Below are 24,674 nucleotides of genomic sequence, written 5' to 3' on the forward strand. Positions count from 1 at the left end.
AATAACAATTAGACAGGAGGAATAAGTACAGGAGATTTATTGTACAGCTTTGTGATTACAGTTACCGATGAAATATTGTATTCTTGAAAACGCTGATAGAGTGGATGGTAAGTGTTCTCACCACAAAAATGATAACTTTGTGAGGTAATGCATATGTTAATTAGCTAGATTTAACCATGTCACAATATATATATACTTCAAAACACCTTATTGTATACAATAAATACATGTAAATTTATCTGTCATCTTAAACAAATAAATACATTTAAAAAAATGAAGAGATGTAATTTTCAGGTTTGCTGCAAAGTTAGACAATAAAGAAATAGAAAAAATAGTCAAAATAGGAATACATTTCTTTGCTCCCTATTTACAAGAGAGAAATAAAAGAATTGTCTGTTTGTTCTCTCCATATTCCTCTCATTTTCTCTTGAGCTTGCTTTCATCAGGCTTTTGTCCATACCCAACTAAGGAGCTCTTGCCAAGATTGCTAACAACTTCTCATGTTACTAAATCCAATGGGTAATTCTGAGTGTGCATTTTAGCTGAACTTCTTAGCATTTGGAACAAATAATTTCTGAAATGCTTTCTTGACCTGGTTTCAGGGCCACCACTAAAACGTTATAAACTGATGACCTATTTTAGACCTCACTCTTGTACACTAGACCCATTTGTCCAAGTGCTTCCATAAGTTTTTCACTTGGATAGTATTTCCAAAATGGAACTTATGGTTTTCCTCTTCAAGTCTACTCCTCTGCCACATCCGCCACTTCAGTTAGTGGCCCCCTGATTCATCTTATAACTTATGTCACAAACCTTAGAGTCATCCTTTGCTCTTCTCATTTTTTTCATATATCTTTATCCCAGCAAAATATGTTTTTAATCTAATCTTTATCACCACCTCCTCTATACTCTTTGGTCCTCGCCAACATCATCACTTTTAGACTACTGCAATAGCTTCCTAACTGGTTTTACTCTCCTTCTCTGTTCCCACTACCCACATACACCCACCCAATTTATTCTTGTAGCAACCAGAGTGATCTTTTAAATGTATTAATCCATTTAACTTACTGGTTCAAAACTCTTTCCATGACTTCCTTAGAATACATTTCAAGTTGTAACAGTGATATAGAACCTGGTCCATAATTGGACATCCATCTACCTGATTTCCACCACTCTCTGTGCTCACTTTGTTTCACCTGCTACCCCTCAAACACACCATGCTCACTCATGTCACGAAGCCTCTGCATTTGTTGTTCTTTCTGCTGCAATGCTCTCCACTCAAATATTCACAGGGCCTACTCTCATTTCGTTTAGATCCCTGCTCAAACATCACTTTCCTATTTAAAATAGCATCCACTTATCACTCTGTATCCCGTCAGCAGCTTTAATTGTCTGCATGGTATTTATTACTACTTGACATTGTATTATGTTTTCTGTTTGTTTAATTATTGTTCCTTTCCCTGATTAAACATAAACTCCATGACAGTAAGGATTTTGTTTCGTTCACTGTATCCTCAGTGCCTAGAACAGGGTCTGGCAACAGAGTAGGTGCTAAACAAGTCTGTATTAAATTGATGAAGGAATTTATAGAATCCTAGAAGTGGTGGTGATGGAATATAATTACATTTAAAGTACTAAAGAAAACATAAGTGCCTTCTTTCAACAAACCTATTTGAGTGTCTATTATGTACCTAACATTGCGCTCAGTGCTTGAGATATAAAGACACATAAAAAACAAATTTTGTCTTCAGAGTTCTCGAAGATTCTTGAGGGATAAACATGGCAACTTTCATATAATCACCAAAGAACCAGGGACATAATGTTCCCATCGGTATTTCTTACACTGACCTTTCAGTTTTGCTCCTTTCTTCATATTGAAATTATGTATCTTCATAATAAATGTATCAATGCACTATCAACCAGGATGAAACCAGGCATTTTATTTTGCCCTCAACCAAAGCAGTGCCACATGGGGCTGTAGATTCTGTGATTGCACTCAGAGTAGAAGCAAAGTTTCGAAAAGTGGAGTAGCTGGATTATTATCTGGGTAGTTTTAACAATTCAGACAATTTTGAGACTTGGTTTATGGATAAAAATTTTCTTTAAAAAGACATTCATCCACATCTAGCCGGGTGCAGTGGCTCATGCCTGTAATCCCAGCATTTTGGGAGGCTGAGGTTGACGGATCACTTGAGGTCAGGAGTTTGAGATCAGCTTGGTCAACATGGTGAAACCCCATCTCTGCCAAAAAAAAGAAGAAAAAAAAATTAGCTGGGCATGGTGGCACGCTATGGGAGGCTGAGGTAGGAGAATCACTTGAACCTGGGAGGCAGAGGTTGCAGTGAGTCAAGATGGAGCCACTGTACTCCAGCCTGGGTGACAGAGTGAAATTTCATCTAAAAAAAAAAAAAATAATAAAATAAAAAGACATTCATTCACACATTGACTAATCAATTCACTTTGCCATTGTAGAGTTAGTAAATATCAAGGTCTTCATCTAAAATAGTGTTCAAATTCCATTGGTTAAACATTAAAACCCAAACAAAAGGCTTTAATATAACATCTATATGAGGATAGTTTATATAATTGTCATGCCTTCTAACACAATAAATAATGTTTATTATACTAAGTAAGAACCATGAAGTGTGCTAGTTCAGGGATGAAGGAGTAGGAAGACAGGAGAGGAGATTTCTCAAATAACTTAAGACAGTACTACTATTTGACTCAGCAATCCCATTACTGGGTATATACCCAAAAGAATATAAATTGTGCTACCCAAAAGACACATGCATTTATATGTTCATTGAAACACTATTCACAAAAGCAAAGACATGAAATCAACTTACCTGACCATCAATGGTGGACTGGATAAAGAAAATGTGGTACATATATACCGTGGAATACTATGTAGCCATGAAAAAGAACTAAATCTTGTCCTTTGGAACAACATGGGTGCAGATGGAGACTGTATCCTTAGAAAATTAATGCATGAGGAGAAAACCAAATACCACATGTTCTTACTTATAAGTGGGAGCTAAACATTGAGTACACATGGACACAAAGAGAGGAAAAATAGACTGGGGCTTACTTGAGAGTGGAGGGTGGGAGGAAGGTGAATGTTGAAAAACTGCCTATAGGATACTATGCTCATTACCTGGGTAACAAAATCATCTGTACACCAAACCCCAGCTACACGCAATTTACCCATGTAACAAACCTGTGCATGAACCTAAAATAAAAGTTGAAAAAGGAAAAAAAAGATTCTCCCAGAAGAGAAGGGAATCACGGGTTTTAGTTGACATCAGTGCAGAATTCTCTAGGTTCAGAGCCCTAGATAAGGATTCTTGCAGTAGTCTAGCACAGGAAGCCATAGTAAGTCAGAGCATTAAAATTCAGACTAATAGAAGATAGCAACACAGATGCAAAATAGAGGCTGTGTTTTTTAAATCAAGATAATCAGTGTCTTATGTTGCAAATCTTTCATACGTCCTATTCAGAGTCAAGTTAACCTGTTTTCCAAGTGGACAGTTTAATTCCTGAGAGTAGAAACTAGCGAGTCACATGAATGGATTAATGGTAAACTACACTGGATCAAGTGAGGGTCTGGTAACAGAAGTAAAGGCAAAAATTGATGATTCTAATCTAGTTTATAGCTTAGTAGATTACAATTTATGTATTGTATTTTTAAGCCACATCTATGCTTTCAGATTCCATCAGCACCTCAAACATCCCAGCCATTAACCCCAAGTCCAAAACGATGTAGTAAGGAAAAACACTATGCTAAAGACCCAGCATCTAGGAGGAGAAAGAGGTTCATGATGCTTCTCTTTTCTTATTTCTATTGACTTATTAATAAACTATAGAGACAACTGGTCTCATCTCTGTTTATTCTACAACTCCTGAAGATTAGGAATATGATTTTAAGCAAACTATTAATTTTTAACACAATTATATTTCAATAATTCTTGATTTGCTATGGAGTTTATTACAGTGGGGGGTTTACTTGAATTAAAAATAGTTTTGTAGTAACACTTGTCACACTTTATATAGACTAAATTATATGACAGGATGCAAACAGTGAGAAAAATCTTAAAAGTAATTTACCCACTCCATGTTTAAATTCCTTTTGGAATATTTTCATCATGGAATCACCCATTCTTGTGCTTGAACACCTTGATAAGGGGGGACTCACTTTATGAAGAGGCAGTTCATTTAATTTTTTGGACAACTCTAAATTTTACAAAGTTCTTTCCTAAACTAAGCCAAAATTCATTTGGAGCTTTTATCTAAAGTAGTACTTCATTTGGTAGAAGGTAGTAGAAGTACTAACATCATCTTATGTACTTTCTGTGATATTTTCTTCTCTTCCTCTGCTTCTTCCTCTAATTTTCTATCTTCTTTTATTTTTTCCTATTTTATATACATGCCTTTTGAGTTAGAAAGAAAAACAATAAAAATTTTAAGTTATTTAGAAATGAATGATAATGATGGTTACATATAAAAAACTATAAATTAGATACTAAGGGCTATTCAGGGGAAAGAAAGTTTTAAATACATCTAGTTTTTAAAAAGCATAAGTTGAAAATAAATTAGTTAAGTATTTCACTCAAGAAGCTAAAATTGACTGGGCTTGGTGGCTCATGCTTATAATCCTAGCCCTTTGGGAGGCTGAGGTGAGAAGGTCGCTGGAAACCAGAAGTTCAAGGATGCAATGAACCATGATAACATCACTGTATTCCAGCCTGGGTAACAGAGAGAGACTTTGTCACACACACACAAAATTCTAAGTGAATAAAAGACAGAAGTGAATGGAGATCAAATAGATACTAATGAAATAGAAGGCAAAATAAATATTAGATTTGCCTAATAGGGTTCCAACTTTTAAAAAGAATACACTGCAATAAAGACAGATTTTGTAAATCTCTTCTAAGATAATGAGAGCATGTGAGAGGCAAGTCACAAAAAACATTAGGATGAGGAAAGGACAAAACTTAAAAAAATTTAAAAATATTATGAGATAATAGCCTGTATATATTTACATGAATACAGTTGTAAAACAAGATGTAATGGACACTCTTTCTAGGAAAATATAAATGACCATGACCAATAAGAGTTGGTAGATAATAGTGGATGAACAATTACATAAGATATTAAGAAGTTAGTAAAATATCTAATTCCTAAATAAATGACAGGTCTTCATAAATTTCACATAACTGTCAGATCAAAAATAAGTGTTATTTAAATTGTAAACACTTAGAAGACAATAGGAAAATATGGATAACTGACTAATATAGTCCATGTGCATTACATAATCCTGATACAAAGTCTGGATAAACATAGCACAACTAAAGACCGATATCACCTACTATTATAGATGCCAAAATGCTAAATAAAATACTGCAGCAGTGTATTAAAAGAATTACACATTATAACTAAGATATATTTCTAGAATACAAGATCATTGAATGTGTGAAATAATATTAAACTATCCACATGACACAGTAAAGAATGTCAAAATTATTACGTAAAAGGAAATACGTATTAATCATAAAAGCTCTTCCTGAGCCCTTATCATAACTAAAGATACCCCCAATACCCAAAAGCAAACATTACACTTTAATGATGAATCATTAAATTATTTCTGTTAAAGTAAATTAAATAATACTCTCTTTGTGAGTGTTCTTTTCCTTTTATGGAAGGAGAGGGGCTGGTGCTTTTATCTTAATTTAATTTTACATAAAAATATTAAAATATAGAGACAAAGTCTCAACATGTTGCCCAGGCTGGTCTTGAACTCTTGGGCTCAGGCAGTCCTCCCGCCTTGGCCTCCCAAAGTGTTGAGATTACAGGCGTAAGCCACTGTGCCTGGCTGAGAAGCTGATGTTTTTAAAGAAAGAAAGAATATGGAAGGAAGAAATGAATTGTAAACTTTAAATACTGGAAAGGAAGAGGCAAAACTGTTATTATTTTAGTTTAATTCTTCCTAAAAAAATCTAAGGAATTAGAAAATGTAGAAGGATATATTTATATAAGAATTAGGACATTGAGTATATATTTATATAAGAATTAGGAAATTGAGTAAGCAGTGCTTATTAAAGTTGTAAGATAAATATATGTAACAACAATAGCCTAACTGGATAGTATAATAATAATAATTTTTTAAAATGCCAACTAAAAAATCAGCAAAAATCATAACTACTAGGAAATAATCTATGCAAAAGCATAGAGTAATGATTAAAAGGATGAATTATATTATTACATAATCTTTACAAATCCAGTCTTTAACCTTTACTAGCTGTGAGTCCTCGGGCAAAATATTTAATTTCTTTGTACCATGTGGTTTTCTGTAAAGAAGGATAAAAATAGTACTTATTTCATAGGCTTGTAGGAAGATAAAAAGACAATATATAAAAAGTGCTTAGAATGACATTTAGCACATAGTAACTGCTTGATTAAATATTTTTATTATTGCTATTTTAAAAAGCTAAATAACTTTAAGACATGAAGAAAGAAATGAATAAATTATGGGAATTTTCCTCACCTGAATTGGAACAGTCAATATTTTAGATATGTAAATTCAGCAAAATCCTATATAATCTCCAGAGAGTTTTTCAATAAAAACATTTCAAGACATTTTAAAAGGTGACTGAGTAAGAATAAGCTAGAAAGATTTGGAAAGAAGTATAACCACAGGGCGCTTTCCTCAGTACATATTAACATATGCTTTAAAACTAATATTCTTTCTGTATTTGTATACAAATGAATGTGTGAAACAGAATAAGGGATTTGTAAAGAGAAAAAAATGGGAAATTAGCATATTATAAAATTTTTATTAATATTAGATGAGGAAGTATAAAATATTTGAAATGGATGCTGAGATATTTAGATATTGATTTAGAAAAAATGGATTTTTAATTCATACTACACCTACAAATAAGTTTGAGGTGGAGCAAAGAGCTAAATGTAAAATAAACACACAACAAAACTCTCCAGAAGTAATATTATTGTGAACTGTGCACAGAGAAAGGTCCAACTCTCTAAGGTAGAAAACCCTGTAGACATAAAATTATATTCATATGTGTAAGTAAACACAACTTAGAATCTTCTGTAAGAGGTGAGTAACAGAACAACATAAAGCATTTTTCCAGCATGGATAACAGGCAAAGGTTAGTATCCATAATATATAAATAAATTTATGACTCCATAAGAAAGCGATAACCAAACTTTGGGAATTTATAGAGACACATAATAAATATGCCTAAAGAACATATAAGATGTTGTTCAAAGCTTACTGGAAATCTAGGAAGTGCAAATTAAAGCAACAATTTTGTAGATTTTTTTTTTCGTCCATCATATTCATGAACTTTACAAAGTTTACCAAAGTTTTAGGATAAGTGATTGTTTATATGCTATTTGGAAGAGTATATACTGGAACAACTTTAATGTCAGGCGATATAGAACTATCTACTAAGTTTTGAATGCTTATATACTCTTCTTGGCTCAGTAATTCCATCTCTAGAAATCTATTCTGCAAAAATATTTCCCTGTGTGCATAAACATAAATGCCGAAAGGTAATCATTGCAATATTGACTACAGTAGTAAAAAGTTGAGCACAATGTAAAGGAGAACAATAAATAAATAATGATTCTTTCATACTATAGAAAACAATGGAACATTTTAAATAATGAAATAAATCAGACACAAACAAAAATATTGTATAATCTCACTTATATGTGAAATCTTTTTTTAAAAGGTTAAGTTATAGATAGAGAATTAGAATGACATTTAGCACATAGTGTAGCATATGTAGCAGTGGTTACCAGGGTCCAGAGTAAGGGAGAAAATGGGGAGTAGGTGAAAGGATTAAAGTAGCAAATATGTAGGATGAGCAAGTTGTATGTACAATGTACGCTGTGGGGACTAATAATAGTGTATTGTCTTCAGGATTTTTGCTTAGTAGACTGTAACTGCTCTTGGCGGGAGACACAGGGGAATGAGGAGGGAATGCGCAACCATGTAACCATGTGAGATGATGAATATGTTAATTTGTTTCACTGTAGTAACCATTTTGTTATACGTATGTGTATCTTTTTTTTTTTTTTTTTTTTTTTTTTTTTTGAGATGGAGTTTTGCTCTTGTTGCCCAGGCTGGAGTGCAATGGTGCGATCTCTGCTCACCACAACCTCCACCTCCTGGGTGCAAGCGATTCTCCTGCCTCAGCCTCCTGAGTAGCTGGGATTACAGGTATGCGCCACCACGGCCAGCTAATTTTGTATTTTTAGTGAAGACGGGGTTTCTACATGTTGGCCAGGCTGGTCTCTAACTCCTGACCTCAGGTGATCCGCCCGCCTCGGCCTCCCAGAGTGCTGGGATTACAGGCGTAAGCCACCGCTCCCGGATGTATGTGTATCTTATAACATCATATTGTATACCTTAAGCATACATAATAAAGTATGTTTTTAAAAACCAGCTAGATGGAGAGAGCTGATAGATGGAGTTGTAACAACAAAAAGTCGTAGGATAGTAGGCCCACTATGTTCACATAAATGTTGAATATACATGCAAATATATACAAAATAACTGCAAGGATAGTAGTTAATTTAACAAATATTAGTGAACACCTATATATGCTATCCTAGATGTCAGATTTATGGCTGTGACTAAACAGGCAGATGAACAGTGTTAATTTTATTTACCTTTATGGTGTTGGATTGTGATCGTGAAAAGGGACTTCATTGCTATTCTATATGTGGTTGTATTGGTTGATTTTTTCTTTCTTTCTTTCTTTCTTTCTTTTTTTTTTTTTTTTGAGACGGAGTCTCTCTCTGTAGCCCAGGCTGCAGTGCAGTGGCGCAATCTCGGCTCACTGCAACCTCCACCTCCCGGGTTGAAGCAATTCTTTGCCTCAGCCTCCCAAGTAGCTGGGATTGCAGATATCTGCCACCACGCCCGGCTAATTTTTGTATTTTTAGTAGAGACTGGGTTTCACCATCTTGGCCAGGCTTCTCTTGAACTCCTGACCTGGTGATCCACCCACCTTGGCTTCCGAAAATGCTGGGATTAGAGGCGTGAGGCATTGTGCCAGGCAATTTTTGTGTTTTTTGTGTTTTTTTTTTCCTTGAGACGGAGTCTCGCTCTGTCGCCCAGGCTGGAGTGCAGTGGCGCAATCTCGGCTCACTGCAAGCTCCGCCTCCCAGGTTCACGCCATTCTCCTGCCTCAGCCTCCCGAGTAGCTGGGACTACAGGCACCTGCCACCATGCCTGGCTAATTTTTTGTATTTTTAGTAGAGACGGGGTTTCACCGTGTTAGCCAGGATGGTCTTGATCTCCTGATCCCGTGATTCACCAGCCTCGGGCTTCCAAAGTGCTGGGATTACAGGCGTGAGCCACTGCGCCAGGCCAGTTTTTGTGTTTTTAATAGAGACGGGGTTTCACCATGTTGGCCAGGCTGGTCCCGAATTCTTGACCTCAGGTGAACCGCCAACCTCAGTTTCCCAAGGATTACAGGCATGAGCCACCGCACCCGTGTACTACTTTTATAAATTTAAAATAAAAGAGAAAAAGAAGAGAAAAGGTAAACCCACATGTAGTCCTCGTCCACTTGAAACTGAGGATTCTATTGGCATGGAACTGAATTTAACTAACCTGATATTTATGTATTTAGATACTTTGGCATTCTTGTTTGCTAATTCATCTAACAGCAAGGGACTAAAAGGGTGTTTATGCACCATGAGATACATAGGATTAAAAATGTAGTGTGCAGCCAGGTGCAGTGGCTCACGCCTGTAATCCCAGCACTTTGGAAGGCCGAGGCGGGCGGATCACCTGAGGTCAGGAGTTCGAGACCAGCCTGGCCAACATAGTGAAACCCCGTCTCTACTAAAAATACAAAAATTAGCTGGGCATGGTGGCGTGCACCTGTAGTCCCAGCTACTAGGGAGGCTGAGGCAGGAGGATCGCTTGAACCCAGGAGGTGGAGGCTGCAATGAGCTGAGATGATCACGCCACTGTACTCCAGCCTGGCGACAGAGCGAGACTTGCCTAAAAAAAAAAAAAAAAAAAAGTTGAATTATTGAAAGTTTAACATCATCTTGCTTATATTCATCTTCAAATTCCTTTCCTTAGCCTCAGAGTCATTACTCAGATATAAACAGGCTCAAAATGCAAGTGTGTCAATCATACAACTGAATCTCTAAACTTGGTTTATTGATTTTGCTTGAAAATATTTTATAATTTAGTGAATTACTTGTTCAATCTAATTGCAACTGAAAATTTGAGAGTCCTACTAACCTGCAATATTTCTTTTAAAGAAATGTGACAACTTGCAGCAATTATATCTTCTAGCCAAGTGTACTCACTGAATACACATGTCCTTTATAATACAGATCTGTGGTTTATTTGGTTGATATCAAATTTGGTTTGGATATCCACTTCTTTTTTTTTTTTTTGTCTTTTTTTTTGAGACGGAGTCTTGCTCTGTCACCAGGCTTGAGTGCAGTGGCGCGATCTCAGCTCACTGCAACCTCCGCCTCCTGGGTTCAAGCGATTCTTCTGCCTCAGCCTCCCGAGCAGATGAGACTACAGGCATGTGCCACCACGCCCGGCTAATTTTTTTGTATTTTAGTAGAGACAGGGTTTCACCAGGTTGGCCAGGATGGTCTGGATCTCCTTGACCTCGTGAGCTGCCCACCTTGGGCTCTCAAAGTGCTGGGATTACAGGCGTGAGCCACCACGCCCAGCCCCAGATATTCACTTCTTGAGGTCATTTTAAAAATCTTCAACTTTAAATATGTTGTTTACGTTGGTGAAACTAAGTCAGTAAAAGCACTACTATTTCTTCTATGCTATGCTGGTTTTTACACCCGAGAAGATTTAGAAATTGTTCAGATAAGCTTCAGAGTAGTTATATTAGTGTTTTTGGAATTATTCAGTTTCTCCCATCCAAGTACTAACCAGGCCCGACCCTGCTTAGTTTCCAAGATCAGACAAGATCGGGCGCGTTCAGGGTGGTATGGCCGTAGACAATTATTCAGTTTCTAACAATAAGTTTTTTTTTCCAGAAGGGTGAAGTTATACTTTTTATGAGCTGCCTTATGTGGCTTTACCAATGGAAATGATCAAATAAATCGACTGCCAAGTTTACTCTTAATTTCTTCATGCTACATAGATTCAGTTAGTCTAAAAAGTTGTTTGGTGGAATTTACACAAGTTTAGCAATGTGTGCATTAAAGCTGCATTTCCCCAGAATAAAGAGCTGATTTCTTAGACCCTAAATCACACCAGGAGTTAAATACCACTTATCCAGTCAAATAAGAGGTATTTTTGAAGCACTACAAAAAGAAAGAATAGACAAATATTATGGTCCAGTGATTCTGATAAATACAAATGATCCAAAACCTTCAACCTGGGAATCAAGTGTAAGCAATGCTCAGTTTTTTTTCCTGAACTCCCTGGAGAAGATATCATGGAAATAATTATAATGCTGGAGAAAAGCTTAGCAAATAAGACTCTAGCTAGGTTCCCTTCACAGTCTCTTGCAATGAAGAAAAGAATTTAAAGAGCCTCACACATGATGTAGGTGAGTGTTGGAAGTTCTGATTGCTTATCTGAACTCTCAAACCTTTGGCTGCATGCCCACCTCCAGGGTGAACCCTGTCATCTTTTGCATGAAACAGAATGAGGTGATTTGAACTTCGGAGTCTATTTCTTCCCTAGATGCATGTGTACAATTTCTATTAATTTTAATGAGAATTATGTTTGCACATTGAGGCAGGATAAATCCCTTCGGGAGGAATCTTGCCCTTGGATGCATACTGTAATTTCCATTAAAGGGACAAAACCCCAGGGGATCCATACATGGGCGCCTGAGGGCAAGATCTGACCCTCTGCATAAAAAACACTGCACAAATCACCAGGTCATCCTAGACATGTAGATGCCAAAAATATAAGAGGTTAGCAAGCATTTATTTTAGCCTGTATTCAGGTGATGTGAGTTTCTCAGAGTTACGCCTTTAACCTGCGGTTCCTGTAAGGAAGAAATAACTACCAAGCAATAGAGTCTACTCTTTCAATAAGGATATTGCTAAAGAACGATAACCAATGTAAGATGAACAATATTGTATATATTTTAAAAAGAAATAATACAAGTAAAATGAAAGAGACAATGAAAGTTGTGTTAATTAAGAAAGTGACCCACTTTACTACTCTTGCTTCCACAGGAGACATTGAAGATTATGGACAATTTAAGTCTATTCATCAGTGAATCCTGCGTGAAAACTTTTTAAGTGGCCCTAATACATTATGAATAATCTCAGGGCAGAGATCTGTTTTGAAGGAGATATGATTGATGGTCTATCATTCCTAATTCACTGTTTATACTGGTAGCCAGCCTACTGGGAAAATACCTCATTCATCAGGGTATTAGTGAATTCAACCAACGTATGGCACCTTCATTTTAACAAACTAAAGGAGAAAAGCTAAATGGGGGAAATTGACAACCATCTCTGATTCTATGATAATGCAATTAGGCTGCTCCTCTCCAGAGCTTTTGCTAATTCACAAAACAGCTTCAGTCGGCAGGTCATAAATATATGATCATTTTTCACACTTTGAAAAGTAATGATGCCTTGACATGAATCAATAAATCTTGGTGAAGTCCTTTATACTTTTATGTTCAGCATGCAAGTCAGTTTTAAAACTCGTGTGTATTAAATCTGACTTGCTATCCAGCCTGTGTTTACATAATCTAATTTAACAAAGTCTCAAATAAACGTGTAAATGAAGTGTTTATAGTAAGCACAAGGAAAGTTTCCCTTTCATTGAGAAAGTGTGATATGGTGCATCAAACTATTTTAATTTGCACCCTGAAATACCCATATTTGCAAATGTGCCACATACAGAGAGCTGTTGCTCCTAAAATTTGGTAGTTTCTATATTGAGTTTGCATATTATGCTCAATAGCTGAATTAAAAAAAATTCTACTGCATATGACACAGTGTGTAATGCATTATTTATCTAAAATGGATCTGGTACAAAACATCCAGAAAGGATTAATAACTATCTCCCAGACACCCCTCCAAAAAGGCTTGCTCATCTTTCTAAAACAATTGCATAAAAATACATGGTGAACATAGATACATGTATTAAGTAGCAAAGATACACAGCAGCACAACCTTTTTCTAACAATCATAGTTCCACATGCTCTATGGGGAATAGGAAGATGGACAGGCTAATGAATACAGCAGGTAGCAAGTGGTTGAGGTTTGCTTAAGAATGAATTATCAAACAGCTACAAATTGCCAATTTAAAGAGGTTATACTATACTGTACAAAGCATTTTATTTTTTATTCCTGGAATGGTTGACAATTTTCCTGGATGAAAAGTGAAATGATACTAAATCATAAATGTACCTGCTGTGCTGTCATTCCCATTAACTCCCCCCTTTGTTTTGTTTATTCACTGTTCATGGTTGCAAAAAATGATGTGCTTTATAACAGCATGGACAAAGCCACATTTTCATCAAAGACCTAGATGACAATATATTTTTAAATTAAAACTAAAACAATTGGTGTTTTTCTCCTGAGTCTTTCACAGTCATTTGGAACTGCCGATGAAAATAAATATTGCATAGAAAATTGTTTTTGAAGTGTTCATGTGTTGTGCGTAATCTCCATTATTTGATATTTGCTATGATGAGTAATTGATATGATACACTGTCTATAAATAGATTGTGTCTTCACAATACAACATCAAGGGGGTGATGGAACATCGATACCACTGATTGAAATTTCCATTTTGTCTTGTGCTCTGTAAATCTAGCCTTAAGCATATATATTCCCTAGAGGCACATGATACTAAGCAAAAGTAGGCAATGGCTAGCACAGGTTCTTAGTAACTTTAATTCTTTAAAATCAGATTATTAAATCACAAACCACCTCCTAGAGGTAATTTGGCAAAGCCATTTTGAGAATGTCCTTCGAATGTTCACAAAGGGATACCAATTGGTACTTGACAGTTAATATTATTTATAGAGGAATTTATAGTCTTCAGATCCATGCACAACACATTGAACCCTCACGCATTTCTTGTTACAGAGGATCCTGGTTCGATTTCCAGGTAAAATATGCAGTTCTCTCCAAAATAACTGCAGTTACTTCAAAACAGGCTGTGAAAAGCCATGTGAAACAATCTCTAACATTATTTTACTGAATCCTCTTTGCCCTCTAATTCTGATCATGAGTCTGTTGGAGGCCTGGCATCTATTTTATGAAGGTTTTTGCAAGGAAAATATTTAGATTAATGATATAATTTAATGATAATTTAGTGACAGTAGATCTAACCTCAGCTGAGTGACAATAGAATTGAAAAAGTAAACCAGTGGGAGAGACGAGACAGTGGCTGTTGGGGGGGCAGCAGCAGGGAGGCTGCAAGGGTCACTCTGATTGGCATTGTCACTTTCCCCATTCATCAAGCGAGGACAGACTTCCCGAATCATTTCCCAGATGGGGCAGCTCATCAGTTTAAACACCTGATATGAAGCCATCCGTCATCTGATAACATGATCCTTGGGCTGCAGCTGGCTGGGTGCTCTGCAGCCCGAGTGCACATGTGATGGACTCAAGCCAGGGAGGCAGGCTTAGTTGGGCTGCCCTCCCTTGATAGGATTTGCAGTCCTCCACTGGACCATGGAACAGGTGGAGGCTGAGAGAGAATGAAAAAATTACCATGTGTTGCAGGGATTAGAGCCTTACACACTCACCACTCCACTTGAATACCAATCAAAGCCAGACAACCAACCTTGGGTGAGACCAACTTCAGGCCTGGCTATAGAACAGAGAAAGAGAAGATATGCAGATCAAGCTAGGAAACCTGGTTTCCTGCAGTAAGAACAACTTTTAACATTCAAAACCTGCCTACGTTTTTTTTTAGAAACCAAAAACCTGAGATGAGATTTTTCTCTGAAATCCAACTTTCTTTTTCTTTCTCTTAAAAAAATAAACAAAGCATCTTGAACATTTTTAAAAGAGAGAGTAAAAAAGAGTAATCTCTGGGGAATCATCACAAATCCTGTTATTTTATGCTCACCATGGTGAAAAACTAATGCAACAAAGAGAGTCAGACAAAGAGACAAATTATGCGCACTTAAACTGAAAGTGTTTATTGCCATGTGAAATATAATTATGCTGATTTAAAATGTTCACTGCTCAGACAGTCTAGAGCTTATTGGAATAAGGGCTAACCTTTCACAGGAGAATGAGGCTTTTGCAGAATTCCATGGTAGCATGATAAACTGGGCTGTGTAAAAGTGTGGCCTCGTTTCTCACTCTGGTGGACCATTGTGTGAAACCATCCTTTTATTTGTAAAAATTAAAATCCCTCAATTGGAGAGTCCATAACTGAGATAACAAGTTAACTAGTAAAGACCTAATCCTCTTATGTCCTTAGTGGAATAATATAGAGAAGTTTATTCTGCTTAGCATATGACACTCCTTATTGTTATAATTCCTGGTGAGGATCTATTCGGGCTTATTTGCTCTTCTCTGCTAACATTGAGCAAGCTCCCTCTCTTTCTCTCTCTCTGTCTCTCATTCTGTCTTAGATGAATGATTTGGTGTTTTCACCCCAAACGACTTGTGTCTCCAAGAAACCTCTCTATGGACAAGACTTTGCAGCTGCAAGAGTGTGGAGCCATTTCCGGTGCAGATTCTACATCTCATTTACATCTCTTCTTCTTCACATTTTCTATTCAGGGCACTATGTTTATCTCCTGGAAATACATATGGTAGTATCTGTCTGCTCCTACTTAGATGAAAACTTTAAATGATCATTTATATGTATACAAAAAACAGATCAGAACTTTCAATCTTCTAAATTGGTGAGCCATTTTGTCTTCTCTCCCCTTTCTTCTCCCCATAGTTAGAGTTAAATTTTATACCTGGATAGTTGATCTAGAATGTCACAAAGATGTTACTGAGAAGAAGTAAGGGAAAGATAGGCCAATGGACAAAAAGTTAGGAAGCCAGGCCGGGCGCGGTGGCTCACGCCTGTAATCCCAGCACTTTGGGAGGACGATGAGGGCAGATCATGAGGTCAGGAAATCGAGACCATCCTGGCTAACATGGTGAAACCCCGTCTCTACTAAAAATACATAAAATTAGCCAGGCATGGTGGTGGGCGCCTGTAGTCCCAGCTACTTGGGAGGCTGAGGCAGGAGAATGGCATGAACCCGGGAGGTGGAGCTTGCAGTGAGCCGAGATTGCGCCACTGCACTCTAGCCTGGGTGACAAAGGGAGACTCTGTCTCAAAAAAAAAAAAAAAAAAAAGTTAGGAAGTCATACATGGCACAGAGATTGTGGAGAGGAAGGACAAAGGGTTAGAAGTCAGGCCCACCCAGGTTCAGATCTTAGTACTGCTGAGACTTACTAGGTAACTTCAGGTAAGTTATTTAACTTCCCTGAACTGAAAGTTTTTTAATGTATAAAATGTGATTATTTAATATTTTTATTATTAAATACCTTTCTTAATTGTTTAGAACATTAAGCATGATACTGAATTTTAGTAGTTAACATAGTAAGATCTGTGTTAATAGTGATTGTTATTATATTGCTCTATAAATAGTGTGTAGATAACAGTGAGACAACTCATTCATAACAGGCAGGGAACATTTTGGCATTTTGGTTCAATAATATTCATTAAAGCTTACATTGTACCTGTTGCCTTGCCAGGAATTAGAGATAAAAAGACATTTATGGCTTAGTTCTACATCAGGAGTCTAGGACAACGTTGCTAAGCTTGTACAAGAATTTTTTTTTTCATTTTATAAAACTTAAACATCTATCAGAGCAAAATGCTTATCCAAAATTGTGTACACCTAACTATATTCCTTAATAGAATAGATTTGAATTTTCAAGCTTCAAGTTTGTACTTACTATTTTTGCATTCCTTTCTTTAACTTCCTCCCTAGTTGGTCTTTACCCTAGAAAGGGAATTTAAGGTAATAGGTTAAAATAAGACATCACCTTTTTAGAAACGGTATTTGTTTAAATTCATATAATTCAAAGAAAACCAAGCACATATTTATAACAATATGACTACAACAACCCACTTCTATTATAGTTAAACGTTATATCTGTCATTGTAGAATTTAAATCACAAACTTTTCCCATAATTTGCGTAACTCATAACATGGGTCTACCACTGCCTTGATTAATGTAAAATATTTTCACATTGTAGTGCATATGTTAGAGTAGATAAGTTTAGGGATTAAAATAGTGTATTCTCCTGCTCTGTGGTTCATAGTAATTCATTTTACAAATATTTGAGAACATACAAATGCACTTCATGGTACAAGGTATGAATAATGCCTTATACCATTATAGTTAAGGTGGGGATTCACAATTAGCTACAGTGACAAGCATAAAGATAATTGCTATGTAATATGAAATATGCAATTGAAAAGGTTTTTAATAGGCAAAATGAGGAAATAGAGAGAAAATAATTTTGTGAAGGGGATATGGTCATTAGGTAAATTTTTGTAGGGGAGATAATATTTGAATAATGAATACAATTGAAAAGAGACAAAATTCATTCTAGGTTGAGAGAACAGCACAGGCAAATGCTGGGAGGGACACTTAACAATGCAAAGACCATTTTATTTATTCACTCAACAAATATTTGAAAACAAACATATATCAACTTTCATCTGAGATTGCCTTATAAATGCACACTTTGAAGTACCCTTCTGTTCCACACGTACAACCACGATAGATAAATTTTTAAAGCAAAAATTTAGAAAAGATACAGCTGTACTAAAACAGTAAAGTAAAACAAAACAAACATCTCTGTGGAACAGACATAAAATAGAAGTGTTTGGTGGTTGGTGGAGGTGCAGATGTGGGACTAGGTCTGCCCATCCCTGGGCAGAGAGCCCAGCAGCTCAGGCTTGTGAGAGAAATTGCTCCCTTGGAAGTGATAGGGCAGAGCCAGGCTCACACCTGAAGCCAGGACATACCTCTCTTCTGAAAGAGAGAGTGAAAAAAAAGTGGCATATATAAAGCATGGGAGACAGAAAGAGGCACACACAGCCTTGTGACCAGATAGGAACCAAGCCCCAAAATGGTTTTGTGACAGTGTCTGTGAAATTCTTGATATCCGTGTTATGCAAGATTTAATCTTCAACGTAAGACATAACTCACTTTGATATGAGGGAGAGGTTAGGGTAGAAGCCCTACAAAATCAGGTATGGAGGGCTAAACAGAGAAAGAAATCCTGGAGATAATTTCCAAATTCATCAGGGAAGTAAATCTAATATAGAGAAAGCAGTCAACAAAACAGAAACTTTGTATATAAATTTGGCCCATAAAAACTCATGTAGTATGATGGATATGCTAATTTATGTATAAAATGTGATTTTATACACCCTGATATGATCACTACATATCATATATATCAAAATATCACTATGTACCTCATAAATATGTATCATTATTATGTGTCCACTAAAAACATAAAAAATTTATAAATAAGAAAAAAAACTTATGTAATAGAACAACCTGATAAATATTTCAAAATAAATATGTTTAGGATATTTAGGGAGATGAATGAAGGAAAAACCTCCATAATGAGCAAATAATTGAACAAAACCCAGCACAAAGTGAAACAAAAGAGATGTGGATATAAAAAATAATTTAAAATTCTAGAAATAAATAATATAGTCAGTGAAATTAAAAACTTTATAGATGAGATATACTCTAGATTAGACGTAGGCAAAAAGGAATTAATAAATTAGAAGAAAGTAATAAATAATTCACCCAGAAGGCAACAGTTAGAGATGAAATATATATGAGAGGGTGCTTAAGGTATTTGGAGAATACACTGACAGACTCCTATAGACATCTAACAGCAGTTCCAGAAGGAAAAAAAATACATTGCCCCAAATGCAAAGGAAGAATAGTTAGGCTGAGAGCAAACCTCTTCTCAGAAACAGAATATGTCAGAGACACATCAGTACAGTCAGCTGAAGGAAAATAACTGCCATTAGGTAGAATTTTATACCTAATTAGATTATTATTTAACACTGAGGTTAAAATCAAGACATATCAAGCATACAAAGACTGAGAGGGACTGCAAAAATCAGACACTAAACAAACTGCTAAACAGGAAGGGATGGAACACGTGCAAACAATAGTGAGCAAAGAATAATAATATACTACTTGTAACATATAATAAATATTTTATGTATGTGTGTGTTTCAAACAAAAATAGCGATGGTCATTGGGTAGCTAGAGCAGACTAAAAGCTTGGTAATTTGAGAAAAATAGAACTTTGAATAATTTTGGACTATTAAGACAATTTTCCATACCTGCCAGGAGTATTGGATGCTTATGACTCAAAGCTGAGGTCCTATCAGTAAATTTTCTCCTCATCTAAGGTTATGCCCCCTTCCTAGGGCATATGGGGCAGCCCACATCCAATAACTGGTTGATGTGGGAATATAAAGGCCTGACTTTTTGGCCTCAAAACTGGGCAACTGTAAAGGATCATCTCAACTCCATAATGTCTCATAAGATCTGAGGCCTCTGTTGCAACTGCCTCTCAGTTCAACTTTTCTCTCTGTCCAATCCTGTTTCCCTTATTCCTTATAGGATTTCCCAGAACCACTCAGTATGTAAACCTCTGTGTCACAGTCTGTTTCCAGGGAGTCTGACCTAACACAATTGGAAACTGGTCCTAGGAATCCATCTCTAAAATGGGACGTTAGAGCTGAGCTGCCCACCAGCCCGCTGGTAGTTAAGAACTCCATCACTGGTGGTAAATGGAATACTGATAACCCCCGAAATGATGTAGCAGTGAAGTATTAAAAGTTTACCAGTGGTGACCTGGGATGGGTTATCAGTGGAAGACAACACATTAGCAAGGATATTATCTTAGGCAGAGGGAGATTTAGGGAAAGTAAGTATATAGACTATAAATGGATGGCTTTTGTCATTAGAAAGAAGGAAGCACAATGCTTAGTAGGTCTCTTTGAGTTCTTGAGGAAGCATATTTCACATTGGAGAATGAAGCCATTTTCTGCATCTATACTTCATTATGGAAACTGCCTCTGGACCCAGGTTATGGGAACTCAAATAATCCTATGGCCTGAGGTGAGTCATGAGCTGCATTCTATTACAACCACCATGTTATAAAGTTGGGAAGTCCCAGTGCAATCCATTAGTAACACAGAAGTGGTATCAGGCAAGATTGGGACAGGAAGCTTCAAGAAAGTATCAAAGCAGAGGGCTCAGAACACCGTGTTACCCACCACATACAGGAAGGAAGAAAAATGTCTAGTATGATTTGTGAATGAGTTAACTCACTCTGTGGTTTTAGGTTGAAAATGGACTATGCAGAAGTGGCCCTGAAAGAAAGTTGTGAGGAAAAATCTTCTCAATGGGAAGAGATTTGGGTGGTACCTCTGGTCATCTACTTTAAGTGGAAAGTGAAGAAGAACAAGGAAGAATTACATGAACTCATGGATAGTGATGAATAACTTGATGAGTTGGGTAGGGGCCTAGGGAGAAAAAGATTGGAAGATTGAGGAGGTCTAGAGGGGAATGTGGATGAATCCATGGAAGCTGGTATGAGATCTTTACATCACAATTGTGTGGAACAGAGACCACCCATATAATGGATGGAAGAGAGGCACAAAACAGTCAAGTTGACTGACTCAGGCATTTGAACTCAGCCAGCTGTTGTCATTGGCTACCCCAGTGTCAGAAAAACGGGCTTGTGAATGGAGTAGACACAGTGACCAGGGCAGAGTCTGCACACGGGCTGTAAAGAAAGGGTTCCCATTCACCAAGACTGATTAGCCACTGCTGCTGCCAAATGTCCAGCCTACCAGCAACAGAGATCAAGGCTGAACCCCTGTAACAGCACTGTCCCTTGAGGAGACGAATCTGCCACTTGATGGCAAGTTGACTATATGGGACCTTTTCTTTCCTGGAGGGGGCAGCAATTCATTTTGGTCATAATTGACATATATTTTGTATATGGATTTGCCCTTTTTGCCCCTAGAGCCTTAGCCAGTACAGATTGTCTAGTTCAGTGACACAGAGTACAACAAATATCACCTCAGGTCCATGGATCCACTTTATAGCAAGGGAAGTATGGGTGTGGCACATGGCTGTGGGTCCAATCAGACTCCCCCCACATCTCCCAGAAGCTGCTGGCCTGGTAGAGCATGAGCAGTATTACTGAATAGTTTTCCATTGTATGGATATATATTGTGAATTATAATATATCAGGATTATTTCCCATAATTTTGGCTATTACAAATAATAAAGCTTCTATGAATTCTCACGTGGAAGTCTTTGTGTGGATGTAGGTTTGCATTTCTCTGGGGTAGATGTCCACAAGTATAATTGCTGGGTTGTATGGTAGATGAATATTTAACTTCATAAGAAATTGCCAAACTATTTTCCAAATATCATGTTGCATTCCTAAGAGCAATGTATGAATGTTCTAGTTGCTTCACTTCCTTGCTGGAAATTGGTATTGCCAGTTAAAAAAAACCTTAGTCATTCTATTAGATGTATAGTAGTATTTCATTTTGTTTTTATTTTGTACTTCAGTAATGAAGAGTAATGTTGAGTATCATTTTCTGTGCATATTTGCCATCTACTTCTCTTCTTGGGTGAAGTGTCTAAATCTTTTGATTATTTAATTATTTTGCCTACCGATTGAACAATAAGAGTTCCTCATATATTCTTGATTCAAGTATTTGATCAGATACCTGTTTTTCAAGCATTTTATCCCAGTTTGTGGTTTATCTTTTCATTTTCTTAACACTGTGTTTTGAAGACCAGAAGTTTTAAATTTTGATAAAGTGCAATTTATCAGTTTTTCTTTTATAAAAACACTTTATAAAAGTAAGTAATTATTACCTAAACTAAGGTAACATTTTGTTTTTTTGAGATAGGGTCTCTCTTTGTCACCCAGGCTGGAGTGCAGTGGTGCATGGTCATGGCTCATTGCAGCCTCGGCCTCCCAGACTCAAGCAATTGATCCTCCCACCCCAGCTTCCTGTGTAGCTGATACTGCAGGCATGAACCACTACAACTGGCTAATTTTTAAAAATTTTGTACAGACAGAGTCTCCCTATGTTCTCCAGGCTGCTCTTAAACTCCTGGACTCAAGTGACCCTCTTACCTCAGCCTCCCAGTGTGTTGGGATTGCAAGTGTTAGCCACCACAAACTAGCCCAGGGGCACAATATTTAAGATTTTTCTTCCATGTTTTTGTCTAGAAGTTTCATAATTTTCAGGTTATACATTTAGGTCTGAGATCTTTTTCAAGTTAAATATTTTATATGGTTCTAGGGAAGGTGGGGCTTTACTTATTTATTTATTTATCTCTGCATATAGATGTTCTAACATCATTTGTCGAAAACAATATCTCTCTATTGGCCGGGCATGGTGGCTTAAGCCTGTAATCCCAGCACTTTGGGAGGCTGACACAGGTGGATCACCCGTGGTCAGGAGTTCGAGACCAGCCTTACCAACATGGTGAAACCGTGTCTCTACTAAAAATACAAAAAATTAGCTGGGCCTGGTGGCAGGCACCTGTAATCCTAGCTACTCCAGAGGCTGAGGCAGGAGAATCACTTGAACCCTGGAGGCTGAGGTTGTAGTGAGCCGAGATCGCACCATTGCACTCCAGCCTGGGCAACAAGAGCAAAACTCTGTCTAAAAAAAAAAAAAAAAAAGAAAAAAGAAAACAATATCTCTCTATTGAATCAACTTGACACATTTGTCAAAAAGAGATCACATATATGTAGGTGGCCTACGACAGCTTTAAAAAGAATTAATGGATTTTGCTTTCTAGTACAGCTTTAGATTGACAGAATTGAGCAGATAGTACATACAATTCCATACACCTACGCCCTCCCTGCACACAGTTTTCCTTATTATTAACATCTTGCAGCCGGCGCGGGCGCGGTGGCTCACGCCTGTAATCCCAGCACTTTGGCAGGCCGAGGCGGGCAGATCACAAGTTCAGGAGATTGAGACCATCCTGGCTAACACGGTGAAACTCCGTCTGTACTAAAAATACAAAAAATTAGCTGGGCTTGGTGGCGGGTGCCTGTAGTCCCAGCTACTCGGGAGGCTGAGGCAGGAGAATGGAGTGAACCTGGGAGGTGGAGCTTGCAGTGAGCAGAGATCGCGCCACTTCACTCCAACCTGGGCGACTGAGCGAGACTCCGTCTCAAACAAAAAAAACAAAAAACAAAACAAAACAAAAAAACCATCTTGCACTACAGTAGTATATTCATTACAGTAGATAAACTAATTTTGATACATGATGATTCACTATAGTCAATGGTTTACATTAAGCTTTATTCTTGTGGTCCACAATTCTAGGTTCACTGAACTGCATTGCACAATTCAAAATGCATAATGACATGTATCCACCATTGCAGCAGTTTCATACAGAAAAGTTTCACCACCCTAAAAATCTGTGCTCCAGATATTCATCCACTTCTCCCTTAGGAGAAGCCCACTGATTGCCTAGGATTCAAGGATTCTCCTAGAATCCTTGGCAACTAGTGATTTTTAGACAAGCTAGAATCCTTGGCAACAAGTGATCTTCTTACTATGTCTATAGTCTTGTTTGTTTCAAAATTTCATATAGCTGGAATCATATGGTATGTAGCTTTTTTGGACAGGTTTCATTTACGTATCAATATACATTTAAGGTTCACCCATGTCTTTTCATGTCTTGACAGCTTATTTATTTTTGTCACGGAAAAATATTCCATGGTAAGGATGTATCAGTTTGTTTATCCATTCACCTATTGAAGAACATCTGGAAAAATCCCAGTTTTTAGTGATTATGAATAAAGCTGATGTAAATAATCATGTACATGTTTCTGTATAGACATGTTTTTAATTCAATTGGATAATTATTTGCTAGTACAGCTGCTATATTGCAAGGTTTAGCTATATTTAGCTTTGGTAGAAACTATCTTCCAAAGAGGCTGTGCCATTTTGTGTTTTCACCAGCAATAAATGAGAGTTCCTTTTGCTCCACATTCTTGTCAGCATTTGGTATTGTCAGTTCTTTGAATTTTAGCCATTCTCATAGGCGTGCATTGTTGTTTAAATTTGCAATTTCCTAATGACATATGGTTCTGGGCATATTTTCATATATTTATTTACCACCCATATATCTTCTTTGATGAAATATCTGTTCAGATATTTTACCCATCTTTAAAATTGGAGTGTTTGTTTTCTTATTGCTAGGCTTTGAAAGTTCTTGTACAGTTTGGATACAAATTCTTTATTGGAAATGTGTTTTGCAAATATTTTCTCCCAATTTGTGGCTTGTCTTCTTATCTAAGAAAACTTTAAATTTCTATATCTAACTATAAAAAAGTGACTAAGAGGAATTAATAGCTTCCAAATCAGTATAGAAAATAAGACAGCATTAGAAAACAGTATTAATCCAGAGATAGAAGAAAGTAACAAAAAAGAAGTAAACACAAAATGGTGACTGGAAAGTGAAAAATAGAAAATGTAGACATAGCCACATATATCAATAACAATAAGAGTAAACACATTAAACTTTCCTATTAAAATGCTTCTAGAATCAAACTGGATCAAAAATGTGTTACTTAGAACAAATAGAACAGT

The sequence above is a fragment of the Pan troglodytes genome, chromosome 7 (genome assembly GCF_028858775.2).
Source record: "Pan troglodytes isolate AG18354 chromosome 7, NHGRI_mPanTro3-v2.0_pri, whole genome shotgun sequence".
In the NCBI taxonomy this organism is placed as follows: Eukaryota; Metazoa; Chordata; class Mammalia; order Primates; family Hominidae; genus Pan; species Pan troglodytes.